At 41.1% G+C, this 19037-nt stretch overlaps 1 protein-coding gene across 1 annotated transcript in view; it reads left to right on the top strand.

Annotated features, from left to right (window-relative positions):
* The window catches only part of GRM8 (glutamate metabotropic receptor 8), a 438522-nt gene that overhangs the window by 336987 nt on the left and 82498 nt on the right, over window positions 1-19037 (top strand). The gene's annotated exons all lie outside the window — the stretch shown is intronic.

Genomic DNA, 19037 nt, shown 5'->3' with positions numbered 1-19037 from the left:
TGGGCCTGAGAGTCAGAGGACCTGTGTTCTAAACCCAGCTCTGTCACTTGTCTGATGAGTGACCTTGGGCAAGTCACTTAACTTCTCACTGCTCAGTTGCCTCGTCTGTAAAATGGGGATTAATAATAATAATAATAATGGCATTTATTAAGTGCTTACTATGTGCAAAGCACTGTCCTAAGACTGGGATGCCTATGAGGGATAGAGATCGGGTCCGACCTGAATATCTTGTATCTACTCCAGCACATAGAGTGCCTGGCATATGGTAGATTCTTAAGAAATACCATGAAAAAATACTGCAATTCTTATAATTCCTGCCAGTTAAATATGGATAGAGAAATTAAATATTCTCAAATGTTTCCAAGCTGCTGGCAAATTCTAGAAACTGTATGGGGAGCCCCTCAATCCCAGTGGAAACACTCTATGTTGTAAGGAAAAATGAAAATTTTTCAAGGACCCTACTACTGGGCTACCAGAAAGTCAGTCACGTTTTATTTTACTGGGTGGCTTTCTGCTTAGGGAATGGTATTCTAATACAACTAACCGATCCTTTGCCAAGCCTGCTATGTCACTGATGTTGAGTAATCTTATGAATATTATGTACAGTATTAGTAAGGGGAGATTCTGCTAGCTATCTGGGGAAAAATCAATTGCAACAGCAGTTGATCTTTGACAAGAAAACAAATACTCACCTTGAACTATGTTATGACAGAGCCCAAAATCTTCATGACTTCTTTAGTTACCATTTATCTGATGTAGACTTCTTAGTCCTGTCTTTCTGAGATTGTGTTTATTAACTTCACAATATTTGTATTATGTTGCCATCTCATCTCTGACTTCTCAAAATGCAAGGCAGAGTTACAGTCTGTCACCTCACATGTCTCAAAGCAGATACCACAAGACCCTGTGGAAATGATCAGTATAATGGTTTCTCTTGTTTATAAATCCCTTCTTTGGCTACAATTTAAGAACCTATCATACAATTTAAGAACCTATCAGCTTCCTTTGTTTTTACTGAACAATGGGGTTTCATCGTTCCATGACTGATCCAATTTCTACATCCATTCTTTGCCCACATGTTATAGGGACCTTCCTAATAATTTTCAGGATTCATTATCTCCTTTCTAATTACCACTTCACTTCTGCTCAATTTTAAAATTAATCAACTCTATAGGAGAGATAAAGATTTCCTTGTACTCAACTCCCTCATTTCACATGAGTTGTTAGTGCACAGATTTGGATTTTGCTGGTCTGTCCCCAAACTGATCAGTATTTCTTGTAGGATTGGGGTGACCTGAGAGCCAGGATGGACTTGGAGTGGGGTACGATAATAATAACTATGGCACTTGTAAAGCACTTACTAAGTGCAAAGCACCGTATTAAAAGGTGGGGTAGATACAAGACTGTAAGCCCACAACAAGCTTACAGTCTAGGTTGCAGGGAGAAGCAGTGAGGGCTAAGAGGCAAGACAAAGAGATCCAGTTAGTTCAATCCCAGCAGAATTAGAAGAGCAAGAGAGTAATAAAGAGGGAATAGAATATGATAGGGTTGTCTGTCTCCCCCTCTAGAATGTTAGCTCCTGTGGGCAAGGGAATATGTCTATTTAATGTCATATTGTACTCTCCCAAGTGCTTAGTACAGTGTCCTGCACACAGTAAGCATTCAATAAATATGACTCAGTGAATGAAAAGGATTGGCAGGCATGTTACCTTCCCACAAGGAGTTTACAAACTAGAGGGGGAGAAAGACATTAAAATAAGTTACGGAGATGTACTTCAGTGCTGTGGGGCTGAGGGTGGAGTGAATATAAAATGTTTAAAGGGTACAGATCCAAGTGAATAGGTGAAGCAGAAGGGAGAACGAGTAGGAAAAATGAGGTCTTAGTCATGGAAGACCTACAGATCAGACACAGCAGTCAACTGCTTGTCCTCAAAACAAATAATCATTTACCCTGATTTAGGGCACATGCTAAATCAACTGTAGCAGATTCAGGTATGAGTGAAGAACACTTTCACATTAACAGGAATGTGAACTCTATCCTGTCCCTTAGTGATCTTTTTTAGCATAATTTAATTAAATACCCGGTTTTGTGGGAAAAGAAAAACCACTGTTTTTTTCATGTTAAGTGACGTGTGGTAAGCCCCCCTTTTCTTCAGCTCCCCATCCCCTTCGTGTTGCCTTGACTCACTCCCTTTGCTCTACCCCCCCCTCCCCACCTAACAGCACTTATGTATATATGCATGATATCTATAATTCTATTTATATTGATGCCGGTTTACTTGTTTTGATGTCTGTCTTCCCCCTTCTAGACTGTAAGCCTGGTGTTGTCAGGGATTGTCTCTCTTTATTGCTGAAATGTACTTTCCAAGTGCTTGACTGCATGTCATGAGAAGTGTACTAACAGCATTTTGTATTAAAACCCTCATGGAGTTACCTTGCTGATGTTGAAAAACTTTATTTTGTGACTTTGTTTTTGTGGTTTATATTCCTAAAATGGTGTGAGGAATTGTTTTAGTCCCTTCCCAAATAGTTAATAGATTATGTGTATATGATTTAGTTGAGTCTGGGAACATTGATTTATCCCACTGAATACATGGTTTGCCACAAAGACACTTGTGTTCAATTGTATTCCCAGGGAATATTGCAAATGTGCTTTATGTTTGAAATGCTTTATTCATGTCAGAGAACATAGAAGTTAGTTCTTGTCCTTGGCTTTGGGGGTTGAAGGGTATGACTGCTAGAATAAATTAAAATATATTAAAAAACATATGGGTTTAATCCAAAATGGTTGTGGGGACTGTGAAGAGAAAGGGAGAACAGGGTAAGAGACCTGGGATTTAGGCCTACATAGATCTACCCTCTGAAAAACAATTATCCAAAGGGAAGGAGTGGAATTTGTGCAGAAAATTTGGTCTTCCATTTGGAACCACACTATTACCATTAGGCACTTACAGTGGCTGTAAGACTCTTACATTCTCCAGCATCCTCCACACTACACTACACTAGTGGTTGCTAGAATCAAGCCATCAGTGGTTTTTATTGAGCACTTACTGTGTGCAGATCACTGTACTAAGTGCTTGGGAGAGTACAATACATTAGAGCTGTTAGACACATTCCCTGCCCACAAGGAGCAGAGATTTTTCCCGGCTCCATCTCCCTTCTGCGTCATCAATACACTTAGATCTGTGACCTTTGAGCATGTGATATTTTCCCCAGTCACAGCCCTATAGCATTTATGTGCATAGCTATAATATAAATACATATGTATATGTTATTCATTTATATTAATGTCTGTTTTCCCTCTGGAGTGTAAGCTCAATGAGGGCAGAGATGTGTCTACCAACTCTTTTGAATTGTACTATTCCAAGCACTTAGTACAGTGCTCTGCACACAGTAAGCTCTCAATAAATCCCATTAATGATGATGATAATGAAGGAGCATACAATCTACGTCTATTGTACTCTCCCAAGCACTTATTACAGTACTCTGAACACCGTAAGTGCTCAGTAAATACGATTGACTAATTGACTGCTTGTCAAGGAACAATGTGTGCAAGCAGCAATATTTACTACTTGTACTCACCTGGCTTCCACAGGTCACCACCCATACCCACTCCAAGCTTGCAAAAAAGTCTCTTTACCTAGTCCGACCTGCATGAACCTTTTTGATGGTTCATGGGGCAAGAGAGCCAAACTTGATGGTCTGAAGGTGCAGGGCCAGTACAGGTGCTACATACAGTACTTGTGCAGGCCTCTAGCATCTATGCCCACTTATGTCACAGCAGAACTGTACACAGATGGCTGTCCTGATGGTCCTTCCATTTGCCCCTCAAAGTGAAGTGCTATTGGTAAGGTACAAGCCCAGGGACAGGATTGGGGCATAACTAGAAGGGACCTGGAGGGAGAAAGGAATAAGGGAGAAAAGGGATGGGGTACATCAGAAAGGGCTAGTCCCAGCACTTATTAACCTAAGTCATCCGCAGAGCACAATCATTTTTCAGATCAACATGGTGCTCCCACTCCCCCAACCCAGACCTGAACTCTGAGTCCACATCCAAATGCTGTGCAGCGTAACCTGCCACTTTATTGTGAGTTCCAGCAGTTTCAGTTGGGTTTATTATGAGCATGCAGGTCTCTAGCCTGGGACTAACTCTTTACAAATTCTAAATATATATTTTGTGGTATAGAGACGTGGTTGGAGAACTGGGGCTCTGGAAAAGATTATGGATTCTGTCTAATTGGACAAGTGTCCTGGGTGAGGTATACTTTTCTAAGGAGGTGAGAGTTGGGGGTTGTGGTTAAGAAAGAGAAAGTTTCTGGGACTGTGATCCAAAGTGATTTTGGTTCAGGAGTGGGAAGAAGCTTGATGGGAAGCCCAGCTAACTGGTTTGAGTAGAGGAAGGTGAGGAGACAATAGGGAGTAATGTAAGCTCATTGTGGGCAGGGAGTGTGTCATATTGTACTCACCCAAGTGTTTATCACAGTGCTCTACACCCAGTAAGCACTCAATAAATACGATTGACTGAGTGTCTGAAGGAGGCCCCCTAAGGTGACATATAGACTGAGTGGAGAGACTGGAATGTCTTGGTGAGGACTGGTACCAAGGAGAGAGAAAGAGAGAGAGAGAGAGAGAGAGAGAGAGAGAGAGAGAGAGAGAGAGAGAGAGAGAGAGAGAGAGAGAGAGCTGCTGCCACTGCAGGATTTGGCAAAATGGAGTGCAATAAGCAAAGCTGGAAGGGACACCCTTTAGGAAGCACTAAAGTAAAAGAGACTCTCGTGGAGAGGGGTAGAAGGGAAAGATGCAAGAGTTAGCACTGGCTTGGATGATGAGTGTGGCCATGGACCGAAGCAGCAGGCTTGATTGTGGATTGAATAGGTTGGTGGCAGGGACAACAAGCAGTCAAACATCACTGTGATTTTTGAAAACTCAGATTGGTGATGCCATAGATGGAGATGGGGCCATTGGTCAAAGGATAAGTGTATGAATGGAAGGTAGGGAATTCTGTCTTTGCTTCAGAGCATTTGAAGCTGAGCATTTGAAGGTGCCTTGCAGATATAAACTTTCCAACTCTCATCTTTACAGATTTAAGAGTGGAATGTGGGGAATCCCACAAAGGTAATTCCCTCTTGGTTTTAATTAAATATTCCTTTGGTTGCCCACCTTGGTAAATGAACCAAAAGCTTAGGGAAAAACTAATTTCGTTGATATAGTGATAGAAGACTTTAATTTATCTTAATGGACTCCGCATTCCTTAAGCAGTTCATGTTCCCCTGAATCCCACATTACACTTTACTATAAGCACTATACTTTGCTTATAGTGTTAACAATTTTCAGACTCTGAAATCACAACTCAACCATAGCTAAGTGAAAGACTTTTACTCCCCAAGGAATTCAGCATTTGAATGAGATAGCTTTTCCATCATGGTCTAGATGATATTTTTATAACCTGTAATGTTCCTCAACAGGAACCATTAATGATCCTTCCCATTATCCAGGTTGAAAGAACATCTGATTTTCATCAAATGATCTCATTTCCACTTAAGTTTAGGTGCATGTTAAATCCAGAAACTGATTATAAACCTGCTTAGAAAACCTGAGTGAGAGTGTCTGATTCCTAATTATTGTTACTGCCGATTTGTTTTCTTATTATTATCCTTATGAGGCTGTGTTAGTAGCTATCATATTCTGTAGGTCTGCAAAATAGAATCTTGTAGTGCTTTCCTTTCAAAATGACTTTAACAACGCATCCCCAAGTTTCTTAGTAATAGCCAATAGGTGTATAAATATACTCAAAGATTTTAGCTTTCTTCACCTGTGACAAATGATCGATACCTGAGCATGAAGAAAACTTATGGTAGGAGAAAAGGGGAGCTATTAATATTATCCAATAATAATATGTCTGTAGGAAGGATTCCAGGCTTCTTCTGGATTTACATTTCCAACCCCAGTGACAGGAGCAGTAACTGTGGGTGTTATCACACAGGAATCATTTCTGCATCCATTGAGATGCCACCACCTCAGGCTCCTAATCTAATGGTCACGCTGATGACACCCAGATCTACATCTCTGCCCCTACTCTCTCCCCCTCCCTCCAGGCTCGCATCTCCTCCTGCCTTCAGGACATCTCCATCTGGATGTCCGCCCGCCACCTAAAGCTCAACATGTCGAAGACTGAGCTCCTTGTCTTCCCTCCCAAACCTTGTCCTCTCCCTGACTTTCCCATCTCTGTTGACGGCACTACCATCCTTCCCGTCTCACAAGCCCGCAACCTTGGTGTCATCCTCGACTCCGCTCTCTCATTCACCCCTCACATCCAAGCCGTCACCAAAACCTGCCGGTCTCAGCTCCGCAACATTGCCAAGATCCGCCCTTTCCTCTCCATCCAAACCGCTACCCTGCTAATTCAAGCTCTCATCCTATCCCGTCTGGACTACTGCACTAGCCTTCTCTTTGATCTCCCATCCTCGTGTCTCTCTCCACTTCAATCCATACTTCATGCTGCTGTCCGGATTATCTTTGTCCAGAAACGCTCTGGACATATTACTCCCCTCCTCAAAAACCTCCAATGGCTACCGATCAATCTGCGCATCAGGCAGAAACTCCTCACCCTGGGCTTCAAGGCTGTCCATCACCTCGCCCCCTCCTACCTCACCTCCCTTCTCTCCTTCTACTGCCCAGCCCGCACCCTCCGCTCCTCCACCACTAATCTCCTCACTGTACCTCGCTCTCGCCTGTCCCGCCATCGACCCCCGGCCCACGTCATCCCCCGGGCCTGGAATGCCCTCCCTCTGCCCATCCGCCAAGCTAGCTCTCTTCCTCCCTTCAAGGCCCTGCTGAGAGCTCACCTCCTCCAGGAGGCCTTCCCAGACTGAGCCCCTTCTTTCCTCTCCCCCTCGTCCCCCTCTCCATCCCCCCGTCTTACCTCCTTCCCTTCCCCACAGCACCTGTATATATGTATATATGGTTGTACATATTTATTACTCTATTTATTTATTTTACTTGTACATTTCTATCCTACTTATTTTATTTTGTTGGTATGTTTGGTTCTGTTCTCTGTCTCCCCCTTTTAGACTGTGAGCCCACTGTTGGGTAGGGACTGTCTCTATGTGATGCCAATTTGTACTTCCCAAGCGCTTAGTACAGTGCTCTGCACATAGTAAGCGCTCAATAAATACGATTGATTGATTGATTGATTGGTCAGTTAACAGAAAGCAGCCCTCCATAAACAGATTAACACTGGGAGGGACATGCATTATGTGAGCCTTCTGCAGGGAAACCTGGGTAGGTAGAACCTAATTACCCAGCTGCAATTTGACCAGTCCTGCTGGCTAATGTTCCTATTGTAGTCACCAGTCTGGTGGAAATCACCAATGGTCCAGTCCTCAATCGTTCATCTCTGTGATGAAAGATGGCATTTTCAGTTGCACAAACCTCTTGTTTACTGGTGATTATTGGCTTTGAAGTAAACCTTTATTTTTGCTTCAGGTTATGTTTTATTTTGATGAATTAACTAGTCTCATCTTTATTTCACTTCTGTGGTTTGTTTTATTGGCTCCAGCTGTCCTAGTTTCCCCACTCCCTGTTCTCTCTCACATTAAGTAGTCTCCAGCAGAACATTACTACTCATTCATTCATTCATTCATTCAATCGTATTTATTGAGCGCTTTCTGTGTGCAGAGCACTGTACTAAGCGCTTGGGAAGTACAAGTTGGCAACTTGTACTCTAAGTTTTATGTTCTCCTGAGCTAAATCTTGTTGCTGATTGCTCTCACCTACCATAGAAAGCTGCATGTGGTCTTTAGCGTCCCTGGAGGGTAGATGACACATACTCTAGGGTCAGAGGGGCCCAGAACTGAGAAGCTCTTGGGAATTTGACATTTCCCACCACAACCTTTAGATATCAGTCTCTCTCAGAAATAAACTCTTTCCCCTCAATTAGATGTTTCTTATGAGGAATCAAAGTGGGCACAGTGGGAGTGCAAAAAATTTGCTGGGGTGAAGAAAGGCGGTGTCTTTATCTTGCTTCTGAAGCCAGCTCACTACTCCCAGTATGAATGACTAGCTTCTATTTGGCATTTTAGACAATTAGAGCATACACTGCAAATCAACTGCTCTTTTGCAGTGAAGGTTCTTGAGGGTAGGGACAATAGCTCATATTTTGTGTTTTATATCTAGTATCATGGTGAATGTTCAGTAGTATTGCCAAGGGATCATTAACAGCTGGAGTGATTTAAACAGGAAAGGGGCCAATTTTGGCAATCATGTATGATCTGGTCATTATTTGAAAATGTTGCCTCATTGATTTGGGTAACATGTAAGACCACTCTTTGTTTCTTGAAACCTGAGAATTTTTTTTTATAATTTTAATTCTTCACTGGTAGAGTCTTGAAGTCTTGCTGTTCTGAGAGCCATTCCACAATCAGCTTTTATGGTACGTCCAGTTCCATTGCTCTGGTGATTTAGAACACACCACTGCCACCATCTTAAGAGATGAAGATTTATGCTCATAAGGGTAAATAAAGCATATGTGTACTGAAGATAAGTGTGTGTGTGTGTTGGTTAAGGCAACTCCATAGATTTTCTATATTTCTTGCTTGGGTATTCCAAATTATTGAGCTATCCTTTTTATCCCGGCCTCAACTATCAGTTTTTCTTATAGATTTGCTATCATTTGTGAATCCTAATATCAATAGCAACTTGAGAAGAAACAGGAATACCTGTACCCTATAGAGTAAACTCACATTTTACACCAGAAAGATCAAAATGATATCGCTCATTTCAAGCCCAATGATCTACTGTCAATACCAAAAAAAGGGAAGATAGATGAAAGATCTCGGCAGCAGAAATGCTCCAGAATTTTGGTATCCCAAAGCTGCTCTGAAAACATTAGGGACAACTCTACAGAATCATCAGGTGGGGCCACTCTGGTTGAACTTTGGGACCTAGCTGGATATCCTTTGGTTGTGTATCCACAGAATGGAGTTGGGCTGAAGAGAGATGAGTTTCAGTTTGGCGCTGAACAGCTGGAGGATTCACAGTGGTTGCGATGTGGCCTGATGATCTTAAAGAATTGCCCATAATGGTTTCAGGAAAAGGTAAATGAGTTCAGGTGGGTATGCCTTGCAACCTCTGCTTTAGGGTGTGGATGAATGGTTCAGCTTCAGCAGTGAATATGTGAATAGCCATGAATGGTGACAAACAGTGTGAGCTCCAGCACAGGGAAATGTTAGATATTGTGGGGAATAAATCGTTTATCAGAAGCTTACTGGCTTGTCATGCTTCAATCAGTTAATAGTATTTACTGAGCACCTATTTTGTATAGAGGGTGTATTAAGTGCTTAGAAGAATACAATAGAGCTGGTAGACATAATCCCTGCCCTCTGGGACTTTATAATCTGGTTTATTTCCTCAATAGGAGTTATTTAGAGATTGAAAGTATTTATCTCAAATTTAGGGAGATAGTTTGCAATGAGGTAAAAAGTTGCTATAAACATTTAGTGTGATATCAGTTGTGATGTTTTCGGTTTGTTATTCAGAAAGCATACTGAATTTTATTCTCCTCAAATATTTCTAATAAAGTCCATTGTTTCACAGAGCTGTAGTTCAGGAACACCTACAAGCTTGATATAAGAAAATGTAAAACAGATGGACAATTTAAGGGAATTTGAAAAAAAAAATTGAGTCTGAACCCAGAAAACCTCATGTGAAATTCTGTAGTGAGCATAAAGGAAAATTAGAATAATGAGCATAATGGAAAATTAGAACCTATCTGCTCTACTCTTTGATCTCCTCAGATTGTAGTTCTTTGACTCTTCTGAAATATCATTCCACACTTCTTTCTCTGAAGTTCCATCTCAAATAACTTAGAACCTAACATTGTCTTTAGAAGGACGTATTCTTGCTTGAAAGTGAAGACTGGATTGTTTCCTATGTCTAAAATACTTGGAGGAGCTAGTGGGCATTTGTGGTAATTGAATTATCATTGGAATGTTTGCACTGAACTGCAAATGCTGTTTCTTTTAAGTTAGCTGTTAATTATTGTAAACTAGTCTTCTGGGGATTGGCTTGAGATGGTTTAAGGGGTGATTTCTACATATATCTAGGGTGATATACCTATGGGGAGTTCATAGACCATTACTGCTCAGGTGAGGATTCTGTTGCCTTGAAAATGTGGGTGTGTTAATGAGGGACCAGATCAGTGGGAAGGCTTCCTTTAGGGGTGATTGAGGCTCATTTGAGAACTGATTTCCATGAGTATAGCATGAGTTTGGCTATCAAGAATGAGTGATATATAAATGATGAAATAGGGACATACTGAAATCAAAGGCAGTTGTATAGCCACCAATCCTCTGCCTGAACAAGATGTGCAAGGGATTTAACTCAGGGATATTAAAGTAGGATAGCTTCTCATTTGGGGTTTGGATCCTGAGTCCACATCTACATTCCTGCTCAGGGTAACATCCTGCATTGTCTTAAGCCCCCTTTCATCTTTAATGTCTTCCTACATGGGCAAGAATGTAGGGATGAGGCATACATTTTCAGACAAATAATACAATAGAGTGGGAAATGTTGATATAAAGTAGGTATTGTCTTGGGAATCAGGACAGTTTATCCATTCCCTGTGACTGTTTTACAGACAGTGAGTAGAAAAGGGGAGATACTTCGCTACATCATGAGAATATGCATGTCTCCGAGTCCAAGTCAAATTTAACATAGTAAAGCAGAGAATTGAACTGTCATTTCATTAATTCCAGGCAAATGCCATCAATTGTTCAGATATTTTAGGCCAAAATGTGTTTTGTGGGGGTTTTTTAAAGCCAGAATTATCCTGACAATTTCCCTAATTTTATAACTTCAAATTGCTTTAACTACTCTAGACCATAAGAGAGGAGGTGTATCCTAGTCAGGGAGGAACATAGTAGCATAGGGGAAAGAGGAGTCAGAGTACTTGGAATCTAATCCTGGCTTTCCCACGTACCTGGCAAGTCACAACTTCTCTGAGCCTCAGTTCCCTCATCTGTAAAATAGGGATTATATACCAGTTCTTCCTCCTTCCTATGCTGTGAATTCCATGTGGGACCTGATTGTCTTGTTTGTACCCCAGTGCTTAGTACAGTACTTGGCCCATATTAAGTACTTAACAAACACCACAATTATGATTTTATTAGTAAGAGAAAATGGTTTGCACTATAATATGACATTAAAGACAGGAGTACATTTTTTTAAAGCATGCTGGGCTCTTTGTGGCCCTAACTCTAACTTGGTCATTGTTGATAACCTTATAAAAATTTGCTTGCATTTTACTGAAATGGAAAATTAAAGACTTTTGTAAAGCATATGAGCACAGTATGTGAATGTATATCAGCACTGAACAATGACAAACATAAAGTGCCAGAATAAGTTATTTTCCATCCACACTGATAGAAGCTGTGATTCATCCCAGGTGTAGGAGGTGGTTAACACAAGAATGTTTATTCCCTTATCAGATAATTTTTCAGAATGTTGTTACCTCCTACTCCATTGCCACAACACATGCATGCACGTACACATACACACACTCTCTCTCTCTCTCTCTCTCTCTCTCTCTCTCTCTCTCTCTCCTTTCCATGTGATAAATCTTTTTGGTATGGGTGGGTATGTGTATGCACATGTGCCTTTAGATTTGTCCTATCAGTCTAGTAAGTGTACCCCAGTATCCCCTTCAAGGTGAACTGAAAAGGAACAGTCACAGACCAGAAAGGTAGAATAAACATTTTTAAAGACAAAGTCTTTGTGAAGATTAGGATGTCGGGTGGCTGACTTGTAAACAGCATGCCCTGTTGGTGACAAACCCTTTAGTTTAGGAATGAACTACTCTTGTAAGCAATGCAGGTATCCAGCAGTCTCCTCAGATGCATGGAGTAGTTTGTTTTTCAGGTAATGGTCTTTGACCTAGCTTCTAAACCTGTTGCTGCTTTTATCTTTAGTCTGAGAATAAGGTTGGGATGATAGTGTTAGATTTATCCAGATGTAGACTGAACATCTTCTGCTCTTCACCAGGTATTAGCACAATGTGTAGTGTTGCTTATATTTTTTGTGTCATTTGTAACCTTGTGCTTCTGCCTGGGTCATAAACACTCACTCTGTTTCTGCAAAAAGCAATGTCCCTCAATCAGGGGCCCTGAAGAGCCAGAAAGGCTTCCCTAATGAGATGATTATTCATTCATTCATTCATTCAGTCGTATTTATTGAGCGCTACTCTTTGCAGAGCACTGTACTAAGTGCTTGGGAAGTACAAGTCAGCAACATATATGGCCTCAGGGTTCTGGAGTAGTATAATTTTCAGAAAGCGGTGTCATCATGTTGACATAGCAATGTAGTGCAGAAGTATCAATTGCTTTAAGAAGGGTTTGGACAAATTTATGAGCATGAGGTCCATAAGGAGAAAAGTAGAAGTAGAGAAGTAGAAGGAAAGTTTGGGAATTTTAAAAGGCCTCTATCCAATAGATTACAGGTAAAAGAGGGCAACCATCACACTGTTTCTTGGAGCTCTCTGTCACCTCTGTTATAAGACATGCACTTGGTCTGACGGACTTTTGATCGAGTCAGGAATGTCATTTCTTTTTTTCATTAGCCTCTTGATAAGGGCCGGAATATCAGACTTCAGCAGGATAAAGGCACTCAGATCAAATCCTAGTACGTAAATATTTGCGGAGGACTCTGACAGTGCAGTGGAATAATAATAACCATTTTAGTATTTGTTTTGCAATTGCTAGGTGCTGAGCACTATACTAAGCTCTGGTTTACAAACAATATAAGTAGATTGGACACAGTCTCTGTCCCACATGGGGCTCACATCCTGAGGTCAAAGGAGAAGGAATATTTTATTTTCATTTTATACAGATGAGGAAACTAAGCCACAGAGAAATGTCTTGCCAACTAGGTCACCTAGCAGGCAAGTGGCAGAGGCCATGTCTCCTAATTATCTGGCCCATGCTCTTTCCAGTAGGTCATTCTGATTCGTCCACCACTGTTATGTGTAATTGTTATGAGGCTCACATCCTGAGGTCAAAGGAGAAGGAATATTTTATTTTCATTTTATACAGATGAGGAAACTAAGGCACAGAGAAGTGTCTTGCCAACTAGATCACCTAGCAGGCAAGTGGCAGAGGCCATGTCTCCTAATTATCCGGCCCGTGCTCTTTCCAGTAGGTCATTCTGATTCGTCCACCACTGTTATGTGTAATTGTTATGGGGCTCACATCCTGAGGTCAAAGGAGAAGGAATATTTTATTTTCATTTTATACAGATGAGGAAACTAAGGCACAGAGAAGTGTCTTGCCAACTAGGTCACCTAGCAGTGGCAGAGGCCATGTCTCCTAATTTCCCGGCCCATGCTCTTTCCAGTAGGTCATTCTGATTTGTCCACCACTGTTACGTGTAATTGTCTTAAGTCTGAAACTCTAGACTGTAAGCTCACTGAGGGCAGGGGTCGACTCTACCAACTTGTTATATTGTACTCTCCCAAGAGCTTAGTACTGTGTTCTGCGCATAGCAAGTGCTCAATAAATGACTGCCTGACGTTTAAACAGAGACATACCTAAACAGGGACATGCTTAAATGGTGACCACCCTAAATAATGCTCTGCTCAAGGAATTAATTCTAGTAATAGTAGTAATATTAGTAATAGTTGTGGTATTAAGCACTTATACCCTATGTAAAGTACTGTTTTGAACCTTAGGAAAGAATTAATGGGTGATTAGACAGGTTCACTGGACTTCAAGGGATGATGGAGAGGCAGAAGGAAGGCATGAACAAAGGATCAACAGTAGGAGTATTTACAGGGACAGGTAGAAGGTATGCATGGGAGGAACCTGTAGTATCACTGGGGAAGCTCATTGTGGGCAGAGAATGTGTCTGTTTATTGAGAAGCAGCGTGGCTCAGTGGAAAGAGCACGGGCTTTGGAGTCAAATCTCGTGGTTTCTTATCCCAGCTCTCCCACTTGTCAGCTGTGTGACTTTGGGCAAGTCACTTAACTTCTCTGGGCCTCAGTTACCTCATCTGTAAAATGGGGATTAAGACTGTGAGCACCACGTGAGACAACCTGATCACCTTGTAAACCCCCCCCCCCCCCCCAGCACTTAGAGCAGTGCTTGGCACATAGTAAACACTTAACAAATGCCATCAATAATAATAATAATTGTTGTAGTGTACTCTCCTAAGTGCTTAGTACTTTGCTCGGCACACAGTAAGCACTCAATAAATATTATTGGATGGATGAATGAATGAATGGATTGCAGGAGGAGAGAGCTGAAAGGTCAGTGGAAACCTGCTGAGGTGGATAAGGATAAGCACAAAATAAAATAAAAGCTTTAAAGTTCCTTGGCTAGAAGAGCAAAATTTCAGGGTTCTTGCAGCTCAGAGTCTCACAATCTTAGCCACAGTGATCCCCATAGCTCTGGCATTCCCAGTGTTATACATTCCGTGTAAGTGGCCTGCTACTGCCTCTGCTGCTTCTGTCCCTCCTGCTGAGATGGATCAAGGCAGGTTGGGATTGTGCAGGTTGTCACAGAAGTAACAAAGGGCTATTTCTCAGTCCAGATTGTGGTGCAAACATCTCTTTCAGGATCATCTTTGCCATAAAATGCCCAGACTACCACAGTGCAGCTTCCACATCCACCTTCTTTGCAAAGCCAATAAACAGTCAATAAAGCACGTGCTGGGGAAATCTGAAGGGCTTTATTGAATTATTTCAGCCCACTTATTCTCCATTCAGTGAGCACAATAGACCAGAATCATTGGCTTCTGCCTGTATTTCCATAGTGATGATTAACAATTAGGATAGTAAAAATTCTTCTTAGACATTTTACACAGTCAAATACTCACTCCTGGAAAGGTACAGTATGTTAGTCATGTCATCAACATGTTATGCCTTTAAACAAGACTCTGATGGACAGATCCTCTTAAATGACAGCAATAACACCATTTCTTGATATCTACACCTTGTCAATTAAGTCAACAAAGTGTTATCTTCAGGTTGACAAAAATAACCCTACTGCGGATTTCACTACTTTTGGCCAAGCGAATTGAAAAGGAAAAAGATTTTTTATGCCTCCCTGTCAGCTGGCCTGAATTCAATGTGAAATAATAATAATAATAATAATAATAATAATGGTATTTATTAAGCGCTTACTATGTGCAAAGCACTGTTCTAAGCACTGGGGAGATTACAAGGTGATCAGGTTGCCCCACAGGGGGCTAACAGTCTTAATCCTCATTTTACAGATGAGGGAACTGAGGCCCAGAGAAGTTAAGTGACTTGCCCAAAGTCACACAGCTGACAAGTGGCGGAGCCGGGATTTGAACCCATGACCTATGACTCCAAAGCCCGTGCTCTTTCCACTGAGCCACGCTGCTTCTCCAATAATAATGTTGGTATTTGTTAAGCGCTTACTATTTGCCAAGCACTGTTCTAAGTGCTGGGGGAGATACAAGGTAATCAGGTTGTCCCACGTGGGGCTCCCAGTCTTCATCCCCATTTGACAGATGAGGGAACTGAGGCTCAGAGAAGTGAAGTGACTTGCCCAAAGTCATGCAGCTGACAAGTGGCGGAGCCAGGATTTGAACCCACGACCTCTGACTCCAAAGCCCGGGCTCTTTCCACCAAGCCACGCTGCTTCTCTAAGTGATGATACAAATTTGAATTTGTATAGTGCTTTTATTTCTCCAGAGCTCTTTTTTTTTTTTTACATTGCTTCCAGAATTTTGTCCTTGCAACAAAGCTCATTGTAGGCAGGGAATGTACTGTTTATTGTTGTATTGTACTCTCCCAAGTGCCTAGTACAGTGTTCTTCACACAGTAAGCGCTAAATTAATACTATTGAATGAATAAATGAATTAATGGCCCCATTAGGCTGGTATGATAATCCCCAGTTACAAAATGAGGAAATTGAAGCACATAATGGTCAGATCTGCCCAGTGGCAGAGCAAGAGTTCTGATGTGAAGACAGGGTAAGACTGCAGAGTTAGAGAACTAGTGGACATAAGCAGTTCTCATCCCATCTTTTCACATTCCAGCTCCAAAATTGCCTTCCTCAGGCCCGGGAGAAGGAATGTAAATTTAGATTGGCCATATTTCAGTTTGGCATATGGGATCAAATAGCACTGAGGGCTCTTTTTATTATTTCCTACTCCTAATGGTTGTGAAATTCATATAGTTGATTATGGTGATGATGATAATGGTGGTGGTGGTGATGATTCATTCATTCAAATGATGGTCTCACATCAAAAATAATGTCTACACCTGAGTCCAGCCACTTGTGGTGTGTTCTGAAGTATACCTGGAGGGCGAGGCATGAGACACATGGCCAATCATAGACCGGTCATAGACTGGTTTCAGCTATTTTTGAAACCATCCTTTGGCTAGTGTATTTCTCTCTACTGTAGTAAGAGGTCTGAAGCGCTAGCCCTTAGATCTGATGCCAAGATAACTAGCAGGTCTGTGCCCAGCCTGAACAATGGATCAGCAGTAGGAGAGTTGACTGTAAGGGCCAGTTAGAAAGAAACAATGTGGCCTAGGGAAGCAGTGTGGTCCAGTGGATAGAGCATGGCCCTGGGAGTCAGAAGGAACTGGAATCTAATCCCAGCTCTTCCACTTGTCTATTGTGTGACCTTGGACAAGTCATTTCACTTCTCTGTGTCTGTTACCTCATCTATAAAATGGGGATTAAGACTATGAGCCCTTTGTGGGACAGGGAATGTGTCCAACCTGATTATTTTGTATTTACCTTAGTGCTTAGTATAGTACCTAGCAGAGAGTAAGTGCTTAACAGATGCCATTTTTTTAAAGGAATGCTTGGGAGGAATCTGTAGCATAATTGGGGAATTGTAGTAGGAGGGAGAGCTAGAAGGTCAATGGGAGCCAGCTGATGGAGAGCCTTTCAGTTGTTTTTCACTGTTAGCATCATAGCTAATCTTTCTTAGGAGTGAAGAAGTTCTGTAAGAGGACTTAGTATGCCAATCAGTAGTCTTTATTGAACACTTATTGTGCACAGAGCACAGGACTAAATGCATGGGAGAGTATGATAAAACAGAGTTGGTTTATATTCCCTGCCCATAACAAGTTTACATTCTAGTGGGGTAGACAGACAATGCCTAGCTTATTATTAGCAGGCATGGGAATCAGAGGATCTGATCTGTGACTTACCTGCTGTGTGACCTCGAGCAAGTCACATCACTTCTCTGTACTTCAGTTTCCTTATCTGTACAATACTCATTCTCCCTCCTACTTAGGTTGTGAGCCCAATGTGAAACAGGGACTGTATCTGATCTGATTAGCTTGTACCTACCCCAGCACTCAGTACACATAGTAAGCACTTAATAAATACCATGATTATCATTATTATTATTATGGTATTAGAGAAGCAGCATGGCTCAGTGGAAAGAGCACGAGCTTTGGAGTCAGAGGTCATGGGTTCAAATCCAGGCTCCACCACTTGTCAGCTGTGTGACTTTGGGCAAGTCACTGAACTTCTCTGGACCTCAGTTACCTCATCTGTAAAATGGGGATTAAGACTGTGAGCCCCCCATGGGACAACCTGATCACCTTGTAACCTCCTCAGCACTTAGAACAGTGATTTGCACATAGTAAGCACTTAATAAATGCCATTATTATTATTATCATTTATCCATCATTGTTCAGAAGATTCTACTTCAGAAGTGAAAGAGGAAATCATGGACAATACGAAATGAATGCACAAATGTAAATAGAAAAGATAAATCCAAAGTTCTTTTTTTGTTGGGAAAATCCTAGTGCCTTATTATTAGCATGTCATGAATGTAGAATATATGGCAAGACTTTTGTAGTTCCCTCATCCATAATGTTTTACAAGCTAGAGTGTGCCTTTAGGCTAACAGATGAAGAAATCATATTTTGTGGACGATATTGCTCTCTATGCTTCTTCTGTCATTTTTATAAAAAGGAAAGGGTCATTCTAAAATGCAAGTGAAGAAATCTAAAAATAGTCCTTTTAATGAGTTAAAAGTCAACAGCTTGAAACTTCACAATATGCTTATGCTATGTTCTGCATATGATAGATACTTTTATTTTAGAGCTTTTCAGAGAATATGATATCAAGACTTACACAAAATGCCAGTGCTCAGATTCCTTATTTTACAGGAAGCTTATCTGGTTTCCTTTTCTACTCAGTAACCACTTTTAGACCTAAAATAAAGGGTTACTCTCAGGGTAACTCAGAGACCAACTGTTTTCTGTTAATAACTACCTGTCTAGAAAATTACAAATCTCTGTTTTCTTGTCTAAACGATGGAGAATGTGCATGTTAGGAGATTATAAATGTAAAAACTGAGGAAATGAGTAAGCTTCTCTCGGCTTTATTTCACTCCTCTGCACATGAATCTGCAATGCTGATGACAGGTGTTTGGAAGCTCTTCTTGCAGCTGCTTGTTGAGTGTTCATAAATGCTGGGTACATCAACTTTTTGTCTCAGATGACTTTTCTATACATCTCTGTCTCTTTTGTTGTATCTCTCTGGTATGCATGAATTGCAATTGGAAAAGTGTACAATTCAGAGAGGTTGGTGTTGGAACAGAGTTTCTGACATATTTTGTAGATTGTAAACTCCTTAAGGGCAGGAATCATGTTTACTAACTCAAATTATTTTGTCCCGACCACTTAGCACAGTATACTGTACACAGTAAGTGTTCAATAAATACCACTGTTTCATTGATTACTACTTTAAAATGGACTGCTCTTCAAGATTATGATCTCCAAAGCAGTCACTAGATTTATCTATGCAAATATATATTTATAGAAATAGATTTTCTTTGGGATACGATCACTAGGCAAAGAATGTAAAAAATATCAAGTCTAGTCAAAATCTAAGTTCATCACTGAAGTCGTGCCCTATAAAGTCGTTCCAAACCACTCTGAATTAAAATGTCCCCATTTAATATTTTACAGATAGTCATTTCAACATTGCATAGAGAGATGCACTATTGCTTTATATCCTTGGGCAGTAATAACCTTATAATTACC

Source organism: Tachyglossus aculeatus, chromosome 10, assembly GCF_015852505.1.
Source record: "Tachyglossus aculeatus isolate mTacAcu1 chromosome 10, mTacAcu1.pri, whole genome shotgun sequence".
NCBI classification, from domain to species: domain Eukaryota; kingdom Metazoa; phylum Chordata; class Mammalia; order Monotremata; family Tachyglossidae; genus Tachyglossus; species Tachyglossus aculeatus.
Note: the sequence above shows the minus strand (reverse complement) of the source record. Positions and strands in the feature narration are given on the sequence as shown.